This window comes from Mesocricetus auratus, unplaced genomic scaffold (genome assembly GCF_017639785.1).
Source record: "Mesocricetus auratus isolate SY011 unplaced genomic scaffold, BCM_Maur_2.0 Super-Scaffold_100691, whole genome shotgun sequence".
In the NCBI taxonomy this organism is placed as follows: Eukaryota; Metazoa; Chordata; class Mammalia; order Rodentia; family Cricetidae; genus Mesocricetus; species Mesocricetus auratus.
The window spans coordinates 58,667,448-58,691,011 of record NW_024429267.1 but is presented as its reverse complement, the minus strand read 5'-3'; the positions used below and the strand labels follow the sequence as shown (position 1 = coordinate 58,691,011).

Here is a 23,564-nt window from a genome sequence, read left to right as displayed (position 1 = left end):
TTGATGGCCTGGGCAGTGCCCCAGACCCACAGGCTTCTAGAGAGCAATAACAGTCCTTCCTTCCCATCTCCCTCTCATGGGCTCTCTCCCACATGCCTCACTGTAGTAAGCCACCCATTGCCAAACAAGCACAAGTGTGTGTAGACATTTGAGCACTTTTGAAGGAGTTATTATTGAGCAACACCGGGAGGGACCGATTGATAGGACTCGGGATTACTGGAGACAGATGGTGAAACTCGCATGTCAGTCTGTAGACTTGATCCAAGGAGAGCAGTGGTGGGCACACACTTTCTGGCAGCAACCCCCTTCTGGAGGGAGTTTTCTCCCATTCCGGGCATTTCCTCTCCTGTACCACCCCTCCGATGATCTAGTAGAGATGAAGCAAAGCCAGTGCCCTCAGCGGGGTGGCGGCTCAGCTTCCCTGGTGTCTTTGGTTTCTAAGATACACTAGCTCAAAGTGCTCGGGCCCCTTTCTGACTTTAGAAAATGGCTTCTCATCTGCTCAGAGCCACTGCTTGGCTCCCCTGATTCTGTATGCTCAACAACATGTGTGTGTGTGCATGTGTGCACGCATGTGTATGTGTGTGCACATGTGTGCATGCATGCGTGCATGTGTCTCTGTGTGTGCATGCATGTGTGCATGTGTATGCCTCTGTGTGTACATGCGTGCATGTTTGTGCACATGTGCCTGTGTGTGTGTGTACCCAGAGCCTTCCTGTGAAAGCACACTTGATCTGTAGTTACTGCTCAGCAAGGATATTTTCAGACCCATTGGCTGGCAGCTCATGGAACAGTTAAGACACTGACTGACAGTCAAGACAATCAGTCCCTGGGCCTGTCCTGTGCAGTACTCACAGGCACCATGTCAGTCCACTCCATCTTTAGATCCAGTCACTCATTCAACAACCATGTGCTGAAGGCTTCTTTCATGCACCCTTCCAGGAGCTGGAGATAGACCAGGGCGCCTTGGGGAAGATGCCGCTATCCAGCTACCGTTCTGTGCGCTGGAGACACAACAGTAGCATGAGCGTTAGGGATGAGGCCAAGCCATGTAACACAGGTATTGAGCTCCATGTAGCTTTCGTCGATGGGGGAATGTCCAGAAAAGGATGCACTATGTGCAGAAGCCCTGGATTGTCCTAGGAGCAGCAGGGAGGTGGGGTGGCCTTGAGAAAGTCTGGGGGTCGGAGATGACAGGGTGGTTGCAGTGTCTGATCACAGAGGGCCTTGAGGGCTGGTGACAGCATTTAGCTTTTCTCTAATTGAGCAGGGAAGCACTGGACAGTTGGGCTGAACTGTGACGTATTGACTTCGAATCAACCACAGACGAGAGAAGATGGGAGCAGGGGATCTGACCAGAGGCCACAGTAATTACCACAGTGAGGGGCGATGATTCCACGGATGAGAGGACATCAGAAGAGGGGAGAGAAGGTGGAGTCTTGACTTACAATAAAGTCACTGTACACTGGGAATATCTTAAGTTCGAAATGCAAGTTATACACCTGACCTTCAGAACTACCTTAGTGACACAGTCTACTGGGGAACACTGGTCCCCTCCTCATGATCACACGGCTTTCAAGGAACTTCAAGGTGGTGACCAGCAGTGTGAGAGAGTGCTTGACGTCATATTACAACTAGTTCAGGAAAAAAAAAAGTTTAAATTAAAAAAATTCCAAGCATGGTTTCTTCTGGATGCGTACTATTTACGCATCTTAAATCCAACAAATCATCAGGCAAACATGCTGTCAATCACAGACCGTCATCCACCGCTACTGGCAAACCCAACGGGCTCCCCTGGGAGCCAAGAGAAAAAGACCAGGGACCGCTCGGAACAGCATCACCCTGAGGCATCCTGGGACTGGGGACATGGCGTTCTGTGAGGCAGGAGAGACTGGGGAAGGTAGAGCAGAAGCCAGTTTTAAAACACCAACTTTTAAGAGGGTATTCGGTCAAGCCGGCTGTCCAGGAGGCCCGGCTGTGGCTTGGAGAGAGGCTGGGTTGAGCTATGAACTCCTTGTGCATATGGCCACCAAGAGCAGACGTGTGGGCAGGGAGCAATCCCAGGGAGCCAGACCCAGATGGACTTACAGGAGGACCATACGGCTTCCCAGTGCCAGTAGCTAGGAAGGTTGGAGCGGTACCTTGGAGGAGTCGGTAGGTTAGGGTACAGTAGACAAACAGATTGAGCTGAACTCGGGGCCTGAGATGAGAACACAACCTCAGGAAACTGGAAGGACAGGGTAGCCTGGGACCACAGGCAAGTGGGTGATGGAAGAGAAAGCCAACGGAGCGGGAGGGGCCAGCTGTGAAGCCCCAAGGCCGGTCTCCTGGGATGCGCTGTACAATGGCGCACATTGACAGTGGGCGGGGCCTGCAGTAGGATGGTTCACATTGACAGTGGGCGGGGCCTGCTGTAGGATGGCGCACATTGACAGTGGGCGGGGCCTGCTGTAGGATGGCTCACATTGACAGTGGGCGGGGCCTGCTGTAGGATGGTGCACACTGACAGTGGGCGGGGCCTACTGTAGGATGGTGCACACTGACAGTGGGCGGGGCCTGCTGTAGGATGGGGCGCATTGACAGTGGGCGGGGCCTGCTGTAGGATGGGGCGCATTGACAGTGGGCGGGGCCTGCTGCAAGCGCTTCCCTTGCACTAATCCATTATCCTCACACATCCTAGGGCCTGCTGCCATTATCACTCCCACAGGGAAACTGAGGCACAGAAAAGTTAAGTGACTCCAAGGCGGTGAAGCTCATTTAGCCAGAAAATGGTGTAGCCAGGATTTGTGCCCAGACAGTGTGACCCCCCCCAAAGTCACTGTCTGACCTTCAAGTCATTCCCCCTAAATTGGTCCTGATTTCCTGCTTGGTGACAGGACGGCCTCCCAGCTTAGGAAGCATCCCTTAGGGATTTGCTGTGTCACTGGCCAGGGACAGCTTGCGGGAGATTATAATATATTTGATACAATATAATATATGCATATTATATAAATGGGGGCAGCTCCTTCTGAGAAAGAACAGGATACAGGGTTCCACTCTTTGGGGACCAGTTACCTGCCTGGTAGCGCCACAGCTGACTCCTCTATGGCCTGACTCAGGTCAGAGTGCTATAACTTGGTGCAAGACTCCTCTCCCCGGGACTAGAGACCCCAAAGGCACGAGGTAAGCCACACAGCAGAGACATTTTTCCAATTTGTTTTCTGCATGCAGGCGATTCACTGGGCTAGAACACCAGCCCGCAGCTGTTTGCAGAAACTTTCCCCGAGGCCTGTGGCGAACAAGAAGCCCGAGTACGGCAGGTGGGAAAAACCCTCCACCCTTAGGACCCGAATTTGTCAACGGGCGTCTCCTAGGGACGTGTTTATCACACCCAACGAAGGACCAGCCCAGAGCAGGTGGCTGGAGGGACCGGTGGGACTTGGCAGGGACCTCTGGGCCCCATCCCGGGTGAGCGAAGCCACCTGCTCCTCGGTTTGCCGTGGTGACTGCCGTGTCTCTACCTGAGCCAGCTCCTGGTGTGTGTGCGTGTGTGACCAAACCTGTCACTACCCTGCCTGCCTGGCTTGGCTGTGCACCGTGAGGACGCCAGCTGGGTGAAAGGCCATCCAAAGAAGCCTCCCCCCACCCCACCCCCGTGGTTGGTGGCTGATCCATGAGGTGAGAGGTCGTTTGAACTGGACTGGTCACCTTGGCTTTACCACGACGTGACCTCAGGCCAGGAGAAAAGAGGACTCCGTCCCTGGAGGACTCACCACCTGCAAGTCATCTTGTCTGAGACCAGAGCTTTGGGTGGTACATAACCACACCCAGGCTGAGTTCACAGGGAGGCTACACTCGGCTGAGGTCTGGGTCTCAGTCATTCCCTCCCGCCTTGGGTCTCTCTTCTGACCCTGGCTAGAGCAGTGGGAGGGGCCCAGGTGGAGGAGTCTCTTTCATCTTAAGAGTGCTATGGAGTCCAAACATCTTCCCGGGCTCCAGCGGGAGCCCTGAGGGCGCCTGAGGCTCATCCCTGAGGAAGCACACAGGTCTACCTTAGCATCTGTTTGTGAGAAAGGACTGTACCTTCCTCGCGCAGGGCTGAGGAGATGGCGTGAAGGGCTTCAGTGTCCAGCCCCTCCTCAGCCACTTCAATTACATCTCAGATGTCAAATTGTATGACTTAATAGCTAGCTTCACAAAGTGTGTGTGTGTGTGTGTGTGTACCTGTGTGTTTGCATGTATGGAAGTATGTGCATGTGTGTTGCACACGTGCATGTGTGTATACGCGTGTTCACGCATGGGAAGCCAAAGAACAACCACGAGCGAGCGTCTTTCCGCAGGCGCCACCTGCCCTTCTTTGAGATAGGGTCTCTCGATGGCCTGGAACCCACCCGACAGACAAGGCTGGCCAGCCAGAGAATCACAGGGACTTGCCTGTCTCTGCCTCCCCAGTGCTGGGATTACAACGTGCTCAGCGTTTGATGTTCGGGGCCTAACATGTGCATGGCAATCGAGCACGCACCCCGCTAACGGAGATGTCTCTCTCTACCCCCGACCTTGAGATTTGACAAAGCACCAAGGCCAAATCAAGGGTAGAGGACGACGGAGCCCCAGCGTCTGTTTCCACAAAGCTGCCCCCACCCAGTGTTTCTCACAGGCTGTCTGGGTTTGATAGCACTGGCCTGGGGGACTCGGTGGCAAGCACTGTTTGCCTTCCTTAGACCCCCTCACACACACACAAACACCCGGCTCTGATGTTCCCATGGCAACAGAAGCAGCAGCTTCCTTCCCCTCCTGCTTACTCTAACCTCCCTTCACTCCTCTGATGGCCAGGGCTGTTTTCCTTCTGCTCTGGGTGGAGATGATAGGCCATCCCTTGAGCACCGGGGCCTGTTCAACCCATCGGCACTGCCTGGCTCTGGCCATTCAACCCATCGGCACTGCCTGGCTCTGGCCACTCCCCTGGAGGCCCCATCTTTGTCTCAGCTAAGGCCACTGGTCTGTTCCAAGGAGATACCGGGAAGGCACGCCTGGAAGTCTGGCTCACACCAGTTCAGGTCAATCTGCTCTGAATTCAGGCAGTGTGCCTGGCTGGCAGCCCACCACCCTTCAACAGCCCCAGCTGACCTTACTCCCCAGCTGGCCACTGTGGGAGCCGTGCCTCGTCTCTACCTGGGACAGAGGTGACAGTGAGGCCCTGTCAGAAGCAAAAGCAGACTCGCGAAGGACCAAAAGGAGGCTCCTGGCTCCTACTCTCTTTCTGAGACAAGGGGAGTTAGACAGGCCAAGCCCTGAGCAGACACATGAGCCGGAGGGAAACAGGAGCCTGGGGAGGGGTACGTGCCGGTCCTAGCTGGGGTTCACAGAGAGGAGGACCCAGACTGAGTTGCATGACAGAAAACCCGAGTCCCCTTGGTTTGTGAGTGTGTCCTGTGGCATTGCCACGCCAGCCAGCTCCCGCCGGCATCCTGGTGCAGTCTGATCTACCCCAGTACCCTGTGACTGCGCCATCTGCAAACCTCTGCTTCCCTCGAGCCTCCCCATCTCCAAGGCCCTAGGGAACAAGGTAGGGCCTTTTGGTTGGAGTCACTGAGTGAAAACAGAAATCACCTAGATCTTACAGGACTTAAACCAGAGAAATGTGTCCAAGGGAGCCAGGAGCAGATCAGGGAGAGCCGGCCATCCTCTGGTGTTGCTTCCCCAAGATGGGCGTTCCTGGGAGAGTGGGGTGGGTTTAGAGGAACAATTCTGCCATCATGGAAAGCATTTCCTTGTGAAAATGGGCTATGGCTTCCTATCCAGGCCTTGTCATCTAGGATTTCCTCTCCAGGCTTCCTGTCCATGGTTTCCTATCCAGGGCTTCCTGTCTGTGGCTTTTTATCCATGGCTTGCCATCCAGGGTTTGCTATCTATGACTTGCCACCATCCATCAGAATCGGTGAGCTTCAGGTTCTGTGAGAGACCCTGTCTCACGAGACAAGGCAGAAAGGGGCTGAGGAAAATCTCTAACGCTGATTTCTAGCCTCTACATTTGGGTATATACATGCATGCACATGTTCACACACACACACACACACACACACACACACACACACACACACACACACACACACACGAAAGCAAAATGTGTTTTAAAAGCCAACGGCACAAAAGCAGACGTCAAGCCCATTCTGGGTTGCATCCTGCCCTTGGCCTTAAAATAGCTTCGCGTCCGTGAGGACAGTGTGTGCACACAGCCAGGATTTCCTGAGCCCCTCCTTTTCCTCTTTGCCTCAGAGCCGGTCCCCCACCCCACCCCACCTCACCCCAACCCAATGTGGGAATGTTCTGGAAGAGAGTTAACTCTAGCTAGACACAAGTCCAGACTCTGGCTCAGTCACGAGCTTTCTGTGCGGCAACAGGCCATCACTCTAACATCAGGGGTTTGCCTGTGTCACCTGTCTAAGTGTGGGAAAGGCCTGGTCAGGTGACTGGGCGATGAACAGAGAGATGGAGTTAGGTGGAGGGCCCGGGTCCCTCTGCCTCTCTGACACCTTCACCTCGAGCGCCATCCCCGCTGCTCGGAGCTCTCCCTGTGAGCTGGACAGGCCCCGTCTCTCTGAAACTTCTGGGTCTACCTCCCCTGAGAGGCATTGGCCAGACCTGGGCCTCAACTGGTGACATTTGTCTAGACACAGTTGACTCAGTGACACCTTGGGACAGCTTGTGCCCAGCATCTGTCACTAGGCCAGAAACACCCAAGTGTACACTCAGACCACGAGCTTGCCTAGGGTGCCGTAAACTGCCCCACTCCCAGAGGGGGCTGATGGCAGCCACCTGGGCAGCGGCGGTCAGGTCTGGGCAGCGACGGTCAGGTCCCCGAGAGAAGACTTTTTGCCTTGAACTTCCCTTACACTGTTGCCAGGGTGACTGGTAGCCAATCTGTGTATCCACGGCATCTCCTGTCCCCCGGCAAGCAAGAGGTGCTCTTCGGGCTAAGTGCAGAGTTGGCAGTCTCCCTGGAGGGGATACAGGGATGCACCAGGGTCCAGAGATCGGGATCCCCCTCCTCCCGGGCTCATGACTCAGGTTTAGCCAATGCGAGCGGTTCCCCGAGCTGCACACTGGCTAAAAGGCTGTGATGTGCCTGGCCTCCTCAGGCCCCCGAGGTGCGCTTCAGAGAAGTAAAGAGGGGATGAGCGCACGGCTTGGTGAACGGCCCCGGTTTTGTGCGGCGCGGACGGCGCCACTAACTGTTTCACGGAGCCCGTGGGAAATGGCAAAGGCCAATGTCCTGTGTACACGAGGCTTAGGACCCACTTGGCAGGAGATGCCTCTCCCAGCCCGCGTGCCGTGCCGAGCCCCAGTCTGCCTCACTGCTCCTCTCCCCACGCCCAGAGGACAGAGTGACAGTGTGTGTGAGCAGGGTGGGCCAGCATGCTCCAGAAGTAGGCGCTCCTCACGGGCAAATCATTCAGGGGCGTGGATCCTGCTGGACCACTCGGGAGCTTCCCAAAGCAAATGTCAGAGACCGGACGGTCCCCTCTGAAGGTTACCCTGATCATGCCTCCCCGTCCTGGAATGTTGGGCTTGTTTCTTACGTAACCCAGTCTTGCTGTCCTCCCTGGCACCTGGTCTACCCCACCGGCGGCTGAGGCCAACGCTCTGGGAGGGGCAGGAGGTGGGGGAGGAGCAGATGGCTACCGGCTGTGGCGCTCCCTCGAGGAGCCAACTTGGAGCAGCCCATTTCCTGCACCGGGGTGACTTTTCTGGCTGGAAGCTGAGGGCTTCCTGGGTAAAAATATCATGGATGATGTCAAACTGGTCCCTAACCCCTCCTGCTTAATTTTGCATGATAGGTAATAATTCATATCCTATGGCCAAAACAGCGATAAAGTAACCCACCACCTCTCATGCTCCTACGGAGAGCCGCTTGTTTCAGTTCCCATGGTGCCTTGCAGTATGTCTTCATGTAAATCCAAGCATGTCTTTTTGTTTTGCCATGTCCCCTAGGTACACAAAGGTTCGGGTGTGGTGTCCCCCATGCGTCCACAAGGGCTGGGAAGAGGCAACGGGCAGTTGGGACTGGCTAGCCCAGGGCATGATGGGACTGTTAGCCAGGAGAGGGAGGACGGAGATGCAGCCTCCCCAGAGGGAGGGCAAGAGGGGAGACAGAGAGCAGAGAGTTGGGGGACAGAGGGCCTGCTGCCGCATGGCAGATGGAGGAGGAGGTAAACAGCCTCTCCTACATGCCAGCCCTGGCTCCCTTCAAGCCCTCAGGCTCCGAAGCAGACCCTGATGCCAATGCCCTCTCAGAAGTCCCAGGACAAGGGGGCCGGTGAAGCCTGCAAGTCAGCTGAATGGACCCAGGGCATTTTGCAACCACCAGGGAAATCAGGGCAGATTTCTTCATAAGACAAAAAAAAAAAAAAAAAAAGAGCACTACCATGTGACCGCGCCAAGCAACCCCAGGAGTGGCCCCCCACGGGACTCTAAGTAGGCACACCCCAAGAGCTGCAAGGCCATGCATTTACTGCTGCTGTTCTCCACAGCCAGGACATGGGCGGCCTGGATGTGTCTATCAGCAGATGGGCGAGTAAAGACGTCACAGCTCACGGGGACAACAGCTGTAGAGAGAGGGGATGGACGTAACCACACACGTCATCCATCATGCTAAGCAAAATGAGCCAGGCACAGAAAGACAAATGCCACATGCTCCTTTCACACATACACTGACATCCACATGTGAGTGTTTGTATGTATGCATGCATGCATGTATATATTCATGCATGCATGTATGTGCATGTGTAGGTCACGAAACTGGGAAGGGGGCCCTGGGGAAGGAGAGGGTAATGGGATGAGTATGACTTGGCCATGATGCTGGTGTGAGGAAGGAAAGCCCCTGAGGGGGAGACAGGGAGAAGGGGCTAAGGGCGACAGCAGTCAGGAGGAGAGTAACAGAAGCAAAGCATGCTGACGTGTGTGTATGTGTGTGTGTGTGTGTGCGCGCGCGCGCGTATGTGCGTGCTTGTGCGTGTGTGTGTGTGTGTGTGTGTAAAAGTCACAACAAAACCCGCCCCTTTGCGTGCTGACTTTAAAACACTAGGAAATAAAACAATTGAGCGGAGGGAAGATGTGGTGACCAGCGGGGTGGAAGGGGTCCTCACGCCACACCCAGCAGCTTGCCCTGTGGTCGTTGGTATCCGTGATGGACATCTTTCCGCGTCACCGATACTGCGGGTTTCCCACTGTTTGCGTTCTTCCAAGGGTCTCGTCCTCCTGCAGCACTACTGCGGAACTCGGGGGCGCGGATATCTGCTGCCCGCTCCCGCGGGCACTGATGTAGCCTGGCTTCCCTTCAAGATCCGTCCGCACATACGCCTCAAACCCCTCCTATGTCCTGCCAGCGCTCGGATGTTCCTCCGAAACCTTCGAAGCCTCCTAAGGGCTGCCAGGAGTGTCACGTTTGCGTTCCCTGACTCTTACCCTGAGCTCTTGGTTCCCTCTCTCCCTCGTCCTGCCTGGACCCTGGGTCGTAGCCTTGTGCCTTGCCACCCTCTCCATGCTTGGCTCTGCTCACCACGTATGCAGTTCCCCCGGCCCCACGCTGGGCCTCTGACTCCCTGAATGTGTGAAATGATGTATCCTCAGGTGTGGGGACAGCTGAGGGTTACCACAGCGCACAGCGGAACCCGGCTGAAGACTCAGTAGCAGACTTCACGGGACCTGCTGTGCAGGGCGCGCGCGGGAGCTGGCTCAAGCCTGCTCCACGAGGTCCATCTGCTCGCTCTTTTTCTTGTTGTTGCCTCTGTTCCGTAGTTCCTCTGTGGCGTTTGAACCCTCAGCCCCACAGCATGCCGCTTGTGTTGTGATTCCCCAGTCTGCTCTGCTCTGCGTGGACCTCCGGCTCCCTAGAGATTCCTCAGATTCCTTGCATCTACGACATGGTCTTCATTTGATTGTCCCAGTGCGACTTGGGGGAGGGGGGGAGTGTGTCCTTAGCCACGCTCGGCTGTGGCAGGCACATTCTGCGATTAGACTCGCTTCATGAGAACAGGCTGCCAAATGTGGGGCCATTGGCCCAAGAACGAGGAAAGTTTCTGAAGCTGCTGATATGTTTGCCAGCTGGCCACCAGACTTAGAAGCAGACCAGAGGGAAGGCATCAGGGGTGAGCGGTCGATGGGGATAGAGATACAACTCAGTCAGTGAAGGGCTCACTGCTGGAAGCACAGGAACCTGAGTGTGATCCTCAGGACCCACAAGAAAATGCCAGGCACGGTGGCACGCGCTCACAGTCCCAGCAACGGAGAGGCAGAGATGTGAAGGCGCCTGGGGTTCACTGTCCAGCCAGGCTGGTCTGACAGGTGATACCCAAGCCAACGAAGGAGACCCTGTCTCAAAGGAGTTGCACAAAGCACCTAAGGGCGGCAGCTGGGGTTAGCTCTGCCTTCTACACGTGCACACAAGCATGTATGCACACACATATGCCTGATTTACAGTTCTTAGACAGATTGTTCTGAACCTTGATCTCCTCTTTGATAGCCTTGGGATGCTGTTTTGAGGCGGGATCGACACATGAGGCTGAACTGGGCAGAGCGTCTTCCCAAGGCAAGCCTTTAGAGGGGCTCACTGACAGCTAACAGTCAGAACCGTTCCAGACAGGTGGCATCAAAGAGCTGTGGGCTCTGACTGTTGGGGCAGGCGTTCTTCTCCTGAGGCATTATCATTACACACTCCAGGGTGGATCACTGCCCATCTCAGCGTCTCCAGCTCCAAAGACAGAAACCTTGCTGCTCCCTCCCTGTCATGATTCCCTTGGAAATGCTGGGGTGGGGGGGAGGTTATCCTGCACATACACAAGGCTGTTTGGTTGGAATGATCAGTCCTGAGTCCCTACCTCAATCCAGAACTGAACGGTTTAGAGGAGACTTTTCTCCATGTAGCCTGGTTCTGCTTGACAACTTCCTCTCCCCCCACAAGGTTCCTGCAGCTGCTTATAAGATAATCACTCAGAGAATCAATATATATACATATATATGTATAATTGCAGAGACTATATATATATATATATGTATAATTGCTTGGCCAATGGCTTAGGCTTATTACCAACTAGCTCTCTCTCTTATAAATTAACCCATTTTTACTAATCTGCCTATCACCAAATGACCGTGGCTTACCAGTGATGCCCTGGCATCTTGCGTCCCTGGCGGTTACAAAGCATCTCCTCAACTCCACTCCCCCCCTCCCGTGTGTGTGTGTGTGTGTGTGTGTGTGTGTGTGTGTGTGTGTGTGTGTGTTTGGATTTCCCACCTGCCTTTACTCTGCTTAGCCATTGGCTGAAGCAGCTTTATTCATCAGCCAATAAAACCAACACATATTCGCAGCCTACAGAAGGACCTCTCACATCAGAGTGGAGACAGGATGTGCTCTTCTTACTGGGCTCCGGTGGAAAAGATAAGAAAAGAGCTCGTGCTGTGGGGGCAGGACCACTCAATGGCCGAGCGCTTGCACAGGGCTGGGCTCTGTCTTTAGCCCCCACCAAGAAAGAACCATGCCTGGTCCTTGTCCTAGGCCAGAGCCCAGAAACTTCATTTCTTCCTCGGCTGGGGCAAAGGCTCTCACGGCTTCTTTTTTCCTGTCGGACTCGTTCATCAGAGATCCTCAGCAAAGCTGCTGCGGGGAGGCGGGCTGTACCCTGGCCTCGGCCTCATGCTGGTCCAAGCCCAAGAAGCCAGAAAACAAATGTTTCCTGTGCACCCAGCTGGGAGGAAGCCGTGGATGGTGTTCTCTGGCAGACGCCAATGCTGTTGGCTGGGATGCAGTGGCCTGGCGGCGTCAGGAAGCGTACGAGATAAGAATATTTTTTGAAGGACAGTTTGATGGCATAGGGGCGGATTCAGAAGTGCGCACTTCCGGGAGGAAGACGAGCCAAGCGAGGTGGTCAGCCAGGGGCCGGGACTGCGGCAGGTCACTGAGGCCAGGTTCAGGTAGAGATGAGTGGAGCTACATAGGCTATGAGGCGGGAACTTATTTTATTTTTTGTCTTTTGCTTTTGCACTGATGCTAGGGAGCCCAACTCAGGTCCTTGAACCCTTGGGGAATGACCCATGCCCCCAGCCCAAATGTAAGTCTTTGTTCTGTGAGCACAGAAGGTCTTTGAGGCCCTCTAGTGAAATTTCCATTGTAGCTACTGTAGATTGCAATTATAAAATTTCTACCATGGTACCTAAAAACTAATTTCTGATTCTTTATTTAAATTATGTACTTGGCAGGACATCATTCCAATGTTTTCATTCTTGAGACATTGTTACCTTTTTTGAATAATTTATAATAGCTAACTTAAAGTCTTCATCTAAAAAATCCAACATATGATCTTGGAACTTTTCTCCATTGATCACGACCCAACACTCTCCCCCAGCCAATTTACCATATTTTATTGTTTCTATGTTTAAAAAAAACTAGAGTAGTCAGTATAAATGCAGCAAATATAAACACAGATCCTTCCCTTCTTAGGGCTCCTTTTAAAAAAGATTTTTATTTTGTGTGTTGGGTATTTTGCCCGCATGCTTCTATATGTAAAAATCCACCTATAGAGCCCCCTGGAACCAGAGCTACAGCTGTGAGCTGCCATGCTGGGGCCCGGAATTGAGCCTGGGTCCTCTGCATGAGCAGCCAGTGCTCCTAACCTCTGAGTTGTCTTTCTAGGGCTTCTGATTGTTCCCGCTGGGTTTATTGTTGCTGCTGCCACCTGTGTCTGGCGGCCCTCGGAGATGACTGGGGTAGTCTCTGTTTCCTGTAGCGTCGACCCGGGAGATTCTGCTGCGCCCACTCAGCTGTCAGCTAATGAGTAGACAGTCCTCCAGCCCTGCTCAGGAGCTGTGTGTGGCCTGAAGCATACCTTCATCTCTGCCTTAGCTTTCTTCTTTGGCTTGTGGAAAGCTTCATAGAAGGATGGGGCTTCCACACACATACACACCCATACATACATACATAGTCATACACACAAACATATGTACTTATACACACACATGTATATACATACACATTCACACACATGTATACATATACATACACACATACATAAACACACATGTATTCTCATGCACACTCACACACATACATTCACACACACATTCACACACATGTGTACACATGCACACTCACACACATACATTCATAATCATACACACAAACATATGTACTTATACACACGTGTATATACATACACATTCACACACATATACATTCACACACATGTATACACATACTCACGCACATCCATACTCGTACACACATTCACACACACACACACACACACACACACACACACGCACTCTCATACACATGCAGGTACAGCACCTTCTTCCATGTGATATGACTTTCAAGATTCCCCAGGCAATGGTAACGCTTTATCTTTATTATAAATGTTTAACCAGCGTTATTTGTATTGGTTTTCCCACAAAGCTTTATAAAAGTTATCTCTAAAATTTTTACTAGAATTTTATATTAATGCCTGCATGTGTGTATGTGCTCACTGTCATACCTGGTGTACATGTATGTTTGTGATCACTGAGGTCAGGGGAGGGCACTGGGTCCCAGAATGGAGTTGTCAGTGGTTATGAATCACTATGGAACATTTTTTTTCCAACATAGGGTTTCTCTGTGTAACAGTCCTTGCTGTCCTGGAACTCACTCCTGTAGACCAGGCTGGTCAGAACTCACAGAGATCCTCCTGCCTCTGCCCCCTGAGCGGTGCCATCAAAGGGGTGTGCCACCACTGCCTGGCTTACCGTGGAACTTCTTGAGACACTCCAACCCATGTCTTAGGATCCACCGCAGCACAGATGTTGGCTTTCTGCCCGCACTGTCTTTATCACGAGGAGCCTCCAGCAACCCCTACCACTCTGTTTAAAACAAAAGACACACCAACGTGTCTGCAGACGGTGTTCTTATTCAAAACCAGGCTGAGGCGGCTCTCATGTGTTTGATGCGGGAGGCCACGTAAGCCTGCCTTTCTCTCTCCTGGTTGATGAGACAGAGCCCCCCTTATCACCTTCACACTACAAGAGCCCTTGCTGCAAGATGGAATCTACACAAGTCAGCTCCACCTGGGTTTCTCCTGATGCCCGCAGAGACGTCACAGGTGAGGGTAGTTAGTCCCTACGCTGACACTTGCCTTCCCTGTGACTCGGGGAGACAGCAAGTGCTTAGGGCGGGAGGACCTACAGATGGACACTGGTGGGACCCGAATGCAAGAAAGCCGAGACCCTCGTCCTCGGTGTAACCATCCTCAGATCACACAGCAGCCTCTGGAGAGACCCAGACGCCACCCCAGCTCTCAGTGCTAGGGCTGGTTGGCAGGGGGCGTGGCCAGCAGCAGATGGGGCAAGGGGCAGAGGGGAGGACATTCTGAACTGTTTTTGCAGAGTCACATTTTTAACTCAGTCAAAAGCAGACTCTTTAATAATGTATAGGCTTTAAGCAACCGAAGGCTTGCCGTAGCCAAACTCCAGCATCAGGCAGACTCTCCCAGCTGGATGGTAAATCCCTACAAGACAGCACGCACCATGGAAATGCTGACACAGCCTTTTGTTCCCTCTTGGGAATTAAACTCCTCGTTTCAGTGTGGTTTTCTTTATTTCGAGCTGGGATCACAAGCCCAGGAACATGTCCCCCTTGTGATAGGAAACTAAATGCTGCCCCCTGTCAGGCCCCAGGCAGAAGTGTCCTCCCCTCGCTGTGATGATGCACATCCAGGCTTGGAAAACCAAGGAGACCTGGGAAAGAAAATCCTGCAAGATTTTTCCTGTTTCTTAGGAAAAGTAAGGAGGGGAAGTGGGAAGGTGAAGGAGGGAAGGGAGAGAAGGAGGAGGGAGGGAGAGAAAGGAGGGAAGGGAGACACTCGAGGGCATGCTATTAAAACATCCTCTGTGAGCAGCTGGAGACTGGGCCCTTGGAGGAATTCTGGAAGCAGCAGAGTAGAAGCTGAATAGAGTCTACTAGAAGCACAGCTGACTCCTGTGCCTGATGGAAACTGCAACAGGGATTCCCCAAGTATGCATTGCAGACAAGCATCCCAGAGAATGCAACTCAGAGCAGGTGCGAGCCCCTCAAGACAGGCAGGCAAGCAGGCAGGCAGACAGACACAGACACAGACACAGACACAGACACAGACACACACACACACACACACACACACACACACACACACACACACACACACACGGCACGGCCAGGCCCCTCCTCTGAGGACCTCTAACTGCCAGGTTCCACCCACAGAGCACTCTTAACTGCTCTAACTGCTGGACCCTGCCCCTACAGAGTTAAAAAAGCCCAACCTCTCTGGACGTGAAACCCCACCAAGCTCCACCCTGCAAAGCTTCCCAAGAAACCCTACATAAGCCCGGTATCCTGCTCAGTTTGCTGCTGTTTCTCGCCTGAGCAGAGGCGGCCACCCTCCTGGTTCTTCCCCTCCCAATAAATCTCTCGTGCGAGGTCTGTTGTGTGGTGCGACTTTGTGGTATTCCTAGGCTCCCAGCTGCCAGGACGCCTTTCCATCCGAGCTGCAAAGCTTACATTTGGTCCCAAGACTCCTTTGGTGACTGTGCGCCCCCTTGTGGTCTAAGCCACACCGGGACCCTATCTCCGTATCTCCAGCCCACGCGCAACGTATTCACCTTCGGGCACATCATCGATCACTCAGTATCCGGTCCACTGCGGGCAATTAGGTGAGTTCCCCTTTTGGTCGGTGTAGACATTTCCCTGAGTCTGAGGAAGTGACCATTTTTTTTTTGGTCCGGCACCCCTCTAGTACTCTTGGAAGTGGAGGTTACCCCAGCTTCAGTCTTTACGGCTCACAGCTGATCCGCTTCACCTGACCCCATGCCCCCATCCGTGGAGCTGCAATCGTGCAATTTCCTTAGGCCAAACTAGGCTACCGCGCCCCTTCCTCTTCTCCCACCTACCCCGCCCCTGGAGCTGCCCATAATCCCACAGCTCCCTTAGACCCGTGTGGCTTTGGAGACCCCATTCTCTGACTCTCTACTATGGATGAGACCCCTCCTCCTAGAGCTCCGTTTCCATTCTTACCTTCTTGCTCTGCGGAAGCCCTGGGACCAGGCACTGGTTCTCTCTGCTGGCTTAGCGGGGCTAAGTCCCTGATCCCCGTTAAGTGTGGTGATGACCCACTGACTTCATCCAGTTCTCCCTGAGTCCTGGGGATGCCCACGACTACAGGCTGCGGTGACGTCTTCCCTTCTCTCTCATCCACGGGAACAAGGAACGTGTCTTCCACGCCCTCTCTTTCCCCCTTGGGTGCCTCTTAGAAAACCTCCGTCCTCCCCACCTGGCACTTACCTGAAGGGAACTGAATTTATTTGCTTTTGCAATCAAATTTGGCTTTGATACCCCTTAGATACCCAATCTGAAGGGCCACCTAATGGCACCTTATACCCTAATGTTATTTGGGACATTTACAAATACCGGTAGTGATTCAGGAAAAGGAGATTCCCCTTTCCCTGTTTCTTGACTCCAAGCCCTGTTTGTTTTGTTGTCTACTCTCCCTCTCACGCATGCTGCGTAAATGTCCTGTTTTTAGGTTACCATAGATGGATCTGAAAGTCTGGGAGCTAGGGGTGAGACCTAGCAGGAGGGGGAAAAAGCAAAGGAGCAGGCCAGCAGCATGCACACACCCTGCACACACTCTTCCCTGGCTGATGCTTCTCGCAGCTCCCTGCCGCAGCATCCTTCATCCATAGCCGGGACTCAGAGATTTCCTATCTCTAAGCCTTGTTTGTTCAGTCTTGCAGGGATTCGGGTGCCTTTTAGGCGTGAGTGGCATTAGACTGCTGTTTTATGCTGTCCCACTTGAGTTAAAATCTGGCTCTAGAGTTAGGGTATGGCTCCCCCCCTCCTCCAGACCCAAGCATGCTTGTTTAAAAGGTTTCTTCTAAAAAATCTCTGTCCCATATCAGGAGAGCCATCTGCTGTGTGACAAAGGAGAGCAAAGCAAAGTAAAGGGACAGACTGTCCCCAAAGGGGACTGTGGCTACTCATCTCACACTCTTTTGGTTTTGGTTTAACTCTCTAAAACTTTATCTGAGGTGTAAACCTTACCCCAAGATCTGTAAGACTGCTGTGTAAACTTCCTGCACCTCAAAATTTGTAAACATACTGGTTATGATCAAAGCCCTGTAAAATCTGCAACGAAGGGGTTCATTTAAAAACTCATGACACCGGGATTGGTGGCTAAAAATCTATACATAGGTAATCTTAAAGGAAACGTGTGGCTTGCTGCCACCTGGGCCGCTATCCCCACACTGGGATGGAGGTAGCCACGTGGCTGACAGCCATCTTTGCTGGGGTTGGTAAGGATGGACTTTGCCATATGACAGATATCACTCCCATCTCAATGAGTAACCAAATGCCATAAGCCATCCGAGGAAAAACAGCTCCTCCTAGCTGTGAGACCCAAACCAGCTGATCACACTCACAAGCCTCAGCCCAGTATTGCTTCTCTTCATCTCGAGCCTCTCTGGTTTCCCTTCCTCCCTTCTCAGGGGCAAGCTGCCCACCCATCAAGGCTGAGGCAATCCAAGACCCTGAATAACATTACAATACCCCGGGGTGGGGGGCATCCTTGCTAGGAATTAGTTTGTAACTTGCCCCATGGTTAGCCACCCTTAAAGAGGTAAATTATGAGACTATCCAAGAGGTCAGACATGATAACCCATCTCAATTCCTAGACCGCCACACGGAGGCCCTCTTAGAATACAGCAATCTGGACCCCGAGACTCCAGATTGAAATCAACTCCTTATGACCTACTTTTTTTTTCTTTTCTTTTCTTTTTTTTTTTTTTTTTTGTTTTTCAAGACAGGGTTTCTCTGTAGCTTTGGAGGCTGTCCTGGAACTCACTCTGTAGACCAAGCTGGCCTCAAACTCACAGAGATCCACCTGCCTCTGCCTCCTGAGTGCTGGGCTTAAAGGCGTGTGCCACCAATGCCCGGCTCTTATGACCTACTTCTTCTCCCAGAATTTCCCTGACATTAGGGCCAAGCTTAAATGCCTAGAGAAAGGACCCCTGACTCCTCAGGCAGAAGTCTTAGCAACGGCCTTTAAGGAACACCATGGGAGAGATGAAAAAGCCCCAAAACAAAAATACCCAGTGATGGCGAAGGCCTTTTGACTGGCCATAGCAACTGCTCAGGCCACCCGGCCTCCCAAAGCCTGAGAATCTCCAGGGCCCTGTTTCAAATGTATTCAGGAGGGTCACTGGGCCCAGAACTGACGGATTCCTTATATACCACCAAGACTATGTCCAAGATGCTGTCAAGAAGGGCATCGGGGTGTTGACTCCCCCCCATGTCCCCTGCAGCATGAGAACGTCAAATCCAGATGGCCTTTCAGCCACCCTCCTGGTTCTTCCCCTCCCAATAAATCTTTCACTTGAGGTCTGTTGTCCGGTGTAACTTTGTTGAGGTATTCCTTGGCTCCCAGATGCCAGGACACCTTTCCACCCAAGCTGCAATGCTTACCCAGGGGTTCAGAGGTCAGGGGAGCCTGGGAATATCTCCTAAGGACCAGAAGACGGCAACAGAAGAGCTCCGAGAAGCAGGGCAGAAGGAACCCAGCTGGCTCTGCTAAACTCATCCCTGAGCCACTTTAAGTGAAGCGCCCAGCATCCTGTGACCAGGCGTGGAAGATGCCTTTTCCGGGTGTTGGTCCTTTCCTGATTTCCCCTAGTGAACCTTCAGATGCTATTACTTGTGGTATGAAAGCATACATGTTTGCTGTAGAAGAATCAGAAAACTGCTGTCCTAGTTTGCTTTCTGTTGCTGTTATAAAACATTGACCAAGCCGGACGTTGGTGGCACACGCCTTTAATCCCAACACTTGGGAGGCAGAGGCAGGTGGATCTCTGTGAGTTCGAGGCCAGCCTGGTCTACAGAGCCTCCAAAACAATACAGAGAAACCCTGTCTTGAAAAAAAAATAATTGACCAAAATCAACTCGAGGAAGAAAGGAAACATTTGTATCCCATCTTACAATTCAACAGTATATCATTGAAGGAAGCCAGGCTTAAGGCAGGATCCCGATCCTGGATACAGGAAAGGAAGCAGAGATGGTTGGAGAGTGCTGCTTGCTGACTTTCTCCATAAAAACGTTCTTTAAGCTCTGAGCAACCAGTGGCCTTTCCAAAAATCTCTGAAACCCCTCCAGCACGGCCAGCGTTACAGCAGTAGCCCACTCTGACAGCAATCTCTGCCCTGGTTTGCTTTTTGTTGCTGTGACAAAATGCTGACGGAAACACACTTGTGTGTGGTGATGTCTTGCTTCTACAAATAAAGCCTGTCTGAGGGTCGGAGTCAGAGAACAGAGCTTGCCACTAGCTAACCACAGAGGTCTGGAGGTCTGTACGGAGGCACAGGAAGTGAGGTAGCCGGGCGGAAACAGGATATAAGCAGGGAGAAACCGGAAACTGCTTAGCTGAGACGCTAAGGAGGTAAGGTGTGGTCGTGGCTTGCTCCTTCTCCTCTCTGATCTCTCAGCGTTTCCCTCTATATCCGACTCCGGGTTTTTATTATCTAGACCAATTAAGGAATCCATTTACAAACTCGGGAGAAGAAAGGGTTTATCTTACTTACAGGTTATATCTAGTCCACCATCAAAGGAAACCAGGGAAGAAACTGAAGCGGAGGCCATGGAGAAATGCTACTTGCTGGCTTGCTCAGGCCCATCTGCACAGGCATGGCACCGCCCACCGTGAGCTGCACCGCCCACCCCAGCTAGTAATCAAGGAACTGCCCCACAGAGGAGCCGAGCCGAAGGCAGCTTGCCTTTGATGGAGGCAGCTCCTCATCAGAGGTCCCCTCTCTCCAGGTCTCTCTGCTTTGTGTCAAGTTGTCTAAAACCAAACAGTGCAACCTCAAATAAGCAGAAAAGGACCAAGAGGCCCAGAGGCACAATTTCTGTGGGCACTTTGGCCCTGCGTGTGCCATCCCTTGTAAAGACTTCGTGATGAGCTTCAGCCTGTGTCTCCTGAACTGTGCTCTGTCCAGTGGCTCCTGATTCTAAGCAGCAGGCTTTATAAAATAAAACACACATTTTTATCTCACAAAGGCCAAAGATTCTTCAATTTTTTTCCCCAAAGCTCCTCTGATATCCGTTGGATCTTTACAGGGAATGGCAGGCCATGAAAATAGGTGAGTTGGTGAAGGGGGGGAATTAAACTTGGAAAATACTTGCTATATTAGAGATATGAGAATTAAATAAACCCCAGAGTCAGTGAGCTTTGCTTTGAAGAAGATGAGCCTAGAAGCAGCTTTAATATTCCTTTGGGCTTTGGTGAAGCAAAAGCTCAAAGGTAAAGGTTTTTTTTTTTTTGGTTTTGTTTTGTTTTATGAGACAGGGTTTCTCTGTATTGTTTTGGAGGCTGTCGGTCCAGCCTGGCCTCGAACTCACAGAGATCTGCCTGCCTCTGCCTCCCAAGTGCTGGGATTAAAGGCGTGCGCCACCAACACCCGGCTAAGGTTTTTTTTTTTTTTGTTTGTTTGTTTGCTTTTGAGACAGGTTCTGTCTATGCAGTTCCAGGCTGGATCGGACTCATGATCTCGGCCTCCACCTCCTGAGTACTGGGATTATAGTTGTATGCTGTCATAGCCAGCAAATATTTTTAAAGCAAGCCCTCCCCCGTCTTGTAAAGCTAAACACATCCAGGACCCAAGCTGAGTAGAGGACTCTGTGTCTGTGGGAGCTTTAACTCGTGTGTGTTGGAGCTTTGACTAAGAGGTGATCACTTGGCTTTCTCAGGAGTTGTGCTATCAAGAGCAGCCAGCCATGTTGAGGGCTCACAGTAGCTCTAGGAAGTGGGGGTTCATCATTCTCGTTGACCTTGGAGCTCCCAGAGAAGGAGATGCCATTATTTTCAGCCCTGTGATCACAAAAGGACATGGCTTCCTTTGAAGCTTTTTCCTAGATGTGTCTTTAGTTTTGTTTGTTTTTCAGGTATGGATTCAGAAACCGTCTGTGAGGAACCCAAGAGCACAACGTTACCCCACAGTGCCTGCCTCACAAACTTTCAGCCTTGGAGATTTCAAGTGAGAGAAGATAAAAAGTTCCCTGCCTCAAGTTGGACATCTGAAGTCCTGTGCTGCCTGAAGGGGATAGAGACAGACACATAACCTACATCTTCAAGACGATGGCTTGTCCAAAGGCTGAGGACAACTCCAGTTCAGGGGTTAGAAGGCCCATCGGGTCCATCACAGCTCTGTGCAGAGTCCCCTAGAGTGCTCAGGCGTCTTACTACTGGCTCCTTTGACTCCCACAGCAAGAAACAGACAGTCCTCTGGGTCCCCAACAGTGGGACCTAAGCTGATGCCACAGGCTCCATCTGCAGCTACTATTTATTTATTGTCCTATTATCAATAAAAACTTGGGAGTCGGGTATTGGGGTAGAAACCCAATAGATCAAGAAAGCGACAGAAGAACGACCAACCTACCCCCTCTCTCCATGCCTCCCTGATCAAAGGGGCCCTTGGATCTTTCTAAGCCCCTCCCTACTCTTTCCTGTGCTTCTCTATCCTATCCTGGGTCCTCCAAGATCTCTATGGCTAATTTAAGTCAGCTAGTCATTGACTCCACCCCCCCCCCATTCAAGGTCAACTTTATTAACAGTCTCCGGAGTGTCACGGTGTGATCAAATATCCCCGCCACATCCATCTTCGCCACGCAGCCCCCAAGGCTGCGCTGAGCATTGTGCTTGAACTAACAGAACAGAGATGGGGTCACACAAGGAAGGCAATTATTCAAAATGCTGCCCTATGTCGTTGGCTGGAAGTCAGTCACATGACTCTCTCTCTCTCTCTCTCTCTCTCTCTCTCTCTCTCTCTCTCTCTCTCTTTCTCTCTCTCCCTCTCTCTCTCTCTGGAAGGAGGTCTGGAAATGCGGCCTGGCTGTGTACACAGGAATGAGAGAGCAGAAAGCCGGGTGGATGAGAGTCAACTTTGCCTTGCTCCCGGACTTCACAGCTGTTGTCTTGGAGACCTGAAGATGCCCATCAGTAGTCCCCCCTTGCCTCACCCTGCCTTCCTGCCCATCTCCCTGTCTGCCGGCACCGCTGCTCTGCCCTTCACACTACATACAGCTTACGGCCTTTCCATGGGTGTCTGCTACCTCAACCCAGAAGAACAGTATGTACTTACTCGTACTTCAAAACTGTGCCTGTGGAGTTGGGCCTGTGGGTCAGACAGACCTGTAATAGTAATTACTCAGGAGGCTGAGCAGAAGCTCAAGCCTGTCTGGGCAGCAGAGTGAAGTCAAGCCTAGTTCCAGTAAATTAGTAAGCCCCTGCCTCAAAATAGTATTTATGAAGGGGACTGTGTGGTTCAGTGCTTGCCTGGCCCCAGGCATCATCCCCAACACTGAAAAGAAAACACAAAAAAGAAAACTCCACTCTTGGGGACTTTTACAACCCAGTAGGTAAAACCCGAACAGCCCAAATCAGCATTTAGACACGGGAAGCTCCCTTCCTCCCCTTCACTCCCAACTCCGGCCACGCTGTGGGACCACAGCTGCCACAGTTACTACCCTGTCCAGGAGAGGGCATAGTCGCACTTGATTCAGTGTCCATGTCTTGGGGAAGAGAGGCAGAAATGGGGTCTGCTTCCGTCTTTGGGCACACGGCGTGAAGATGTTGGGAACTTGGAGATAGAGGGCAGCCTGCCTGGCTGAGCCCATGGCTGAGAGCAGGGTCACAGCTCCCACCGAGACTGGGTGGGCTGTCAGCTGTGTTGGGATTTATTTGGTCACTAAAGTGTGTAGACCCGAGCGGCCTGACTTTCCCCTGGGGCTTTTATCCTGTGTCCCTCTCCCTCAGTGCCCTGAACCTGGAAATATCAAAGACTGGAAGTGTGCCCGAGGTACCAGGAAGCAGGTCCCCGCATTGACCTGTTGATATGTTTATTATATTATATATATGTTTATTTATATTATATTACATTATATTATAGTGCCATCCTCATGCAAGTATGCAAAGTATAGTGAGCACACTCTGTCCCTGTACCCACTTCTCTCCCCTCCCGATCCGCCCACCCCTGTCCCCTTTTTTGTCCCCTAGGCCTAGATAGCTTTGTTTCCACTTCTGTCTAATCTGTATGTATGGTTTTATGTATCTATATAACATCTAGAACCCACAGAAAACAAGCCACACTTGCCTTTCTGAGTCTCACTCAATTTGCTTAGTGTGGTTATGTGCAGTTGCAATTAGTTTCCTGTTAATCCTGTTAATCGGGACTCGAATGCATGCGTTTGGGAGGATAGACAGCTGCGGGGGGGGGGGGCGACGACGACAAGTTTCTGTAATGCCCACAGGTGAACACAAGGGGGCACTCTCAGAAGCTGCCCGGCCATCCCAGGCTGCCCCCGGCTGTGAAACAGGACTCCCAAGTCCACTAACACTATTTAAGACACAGAGTAATTCCTTTCCCTTCCTGGGCCTCAGTTCCTTAAGTTGAAAGACGCAATCGTCCTTGAAAGCTCGGACTCAAATCGGTTGGATAATTAGACTCAGCGGGGCTAGGAAGAAGGAGGCTCTTGCCGAGGTGCAGTT

The 23,564-nt window shown here is 52.1% G+C and overlaps 1 long non-coding RNA gene across 2 annotated transcripts; it reads left to right on the top strand.

Annotated features, from left to right (window-relative positions):
- Positions 1–19,424: 19,424 nt before the first annotated feature.
- Positions 19,425–23,162, top strand: LOC121137592. Of its 2 annotated transcripts, XR_005874893.1 has the most exons (3): positions 19,425–19,460; positions 19,605–20,160; positions 20,963–23,162. It is a non-coding gene; the product is annotated as an uncharacterized LOC121137592 (long non-coding RNA). The 2 variants fall into 2 exon arrangements; XR_005874892.1 differs by lacking the exon at positions 19,425–19,460 and having other exon boundaries at positions 19,496–20,160.
- Positions 23,163–23,564: the final 402 nt, after the last annotated feature.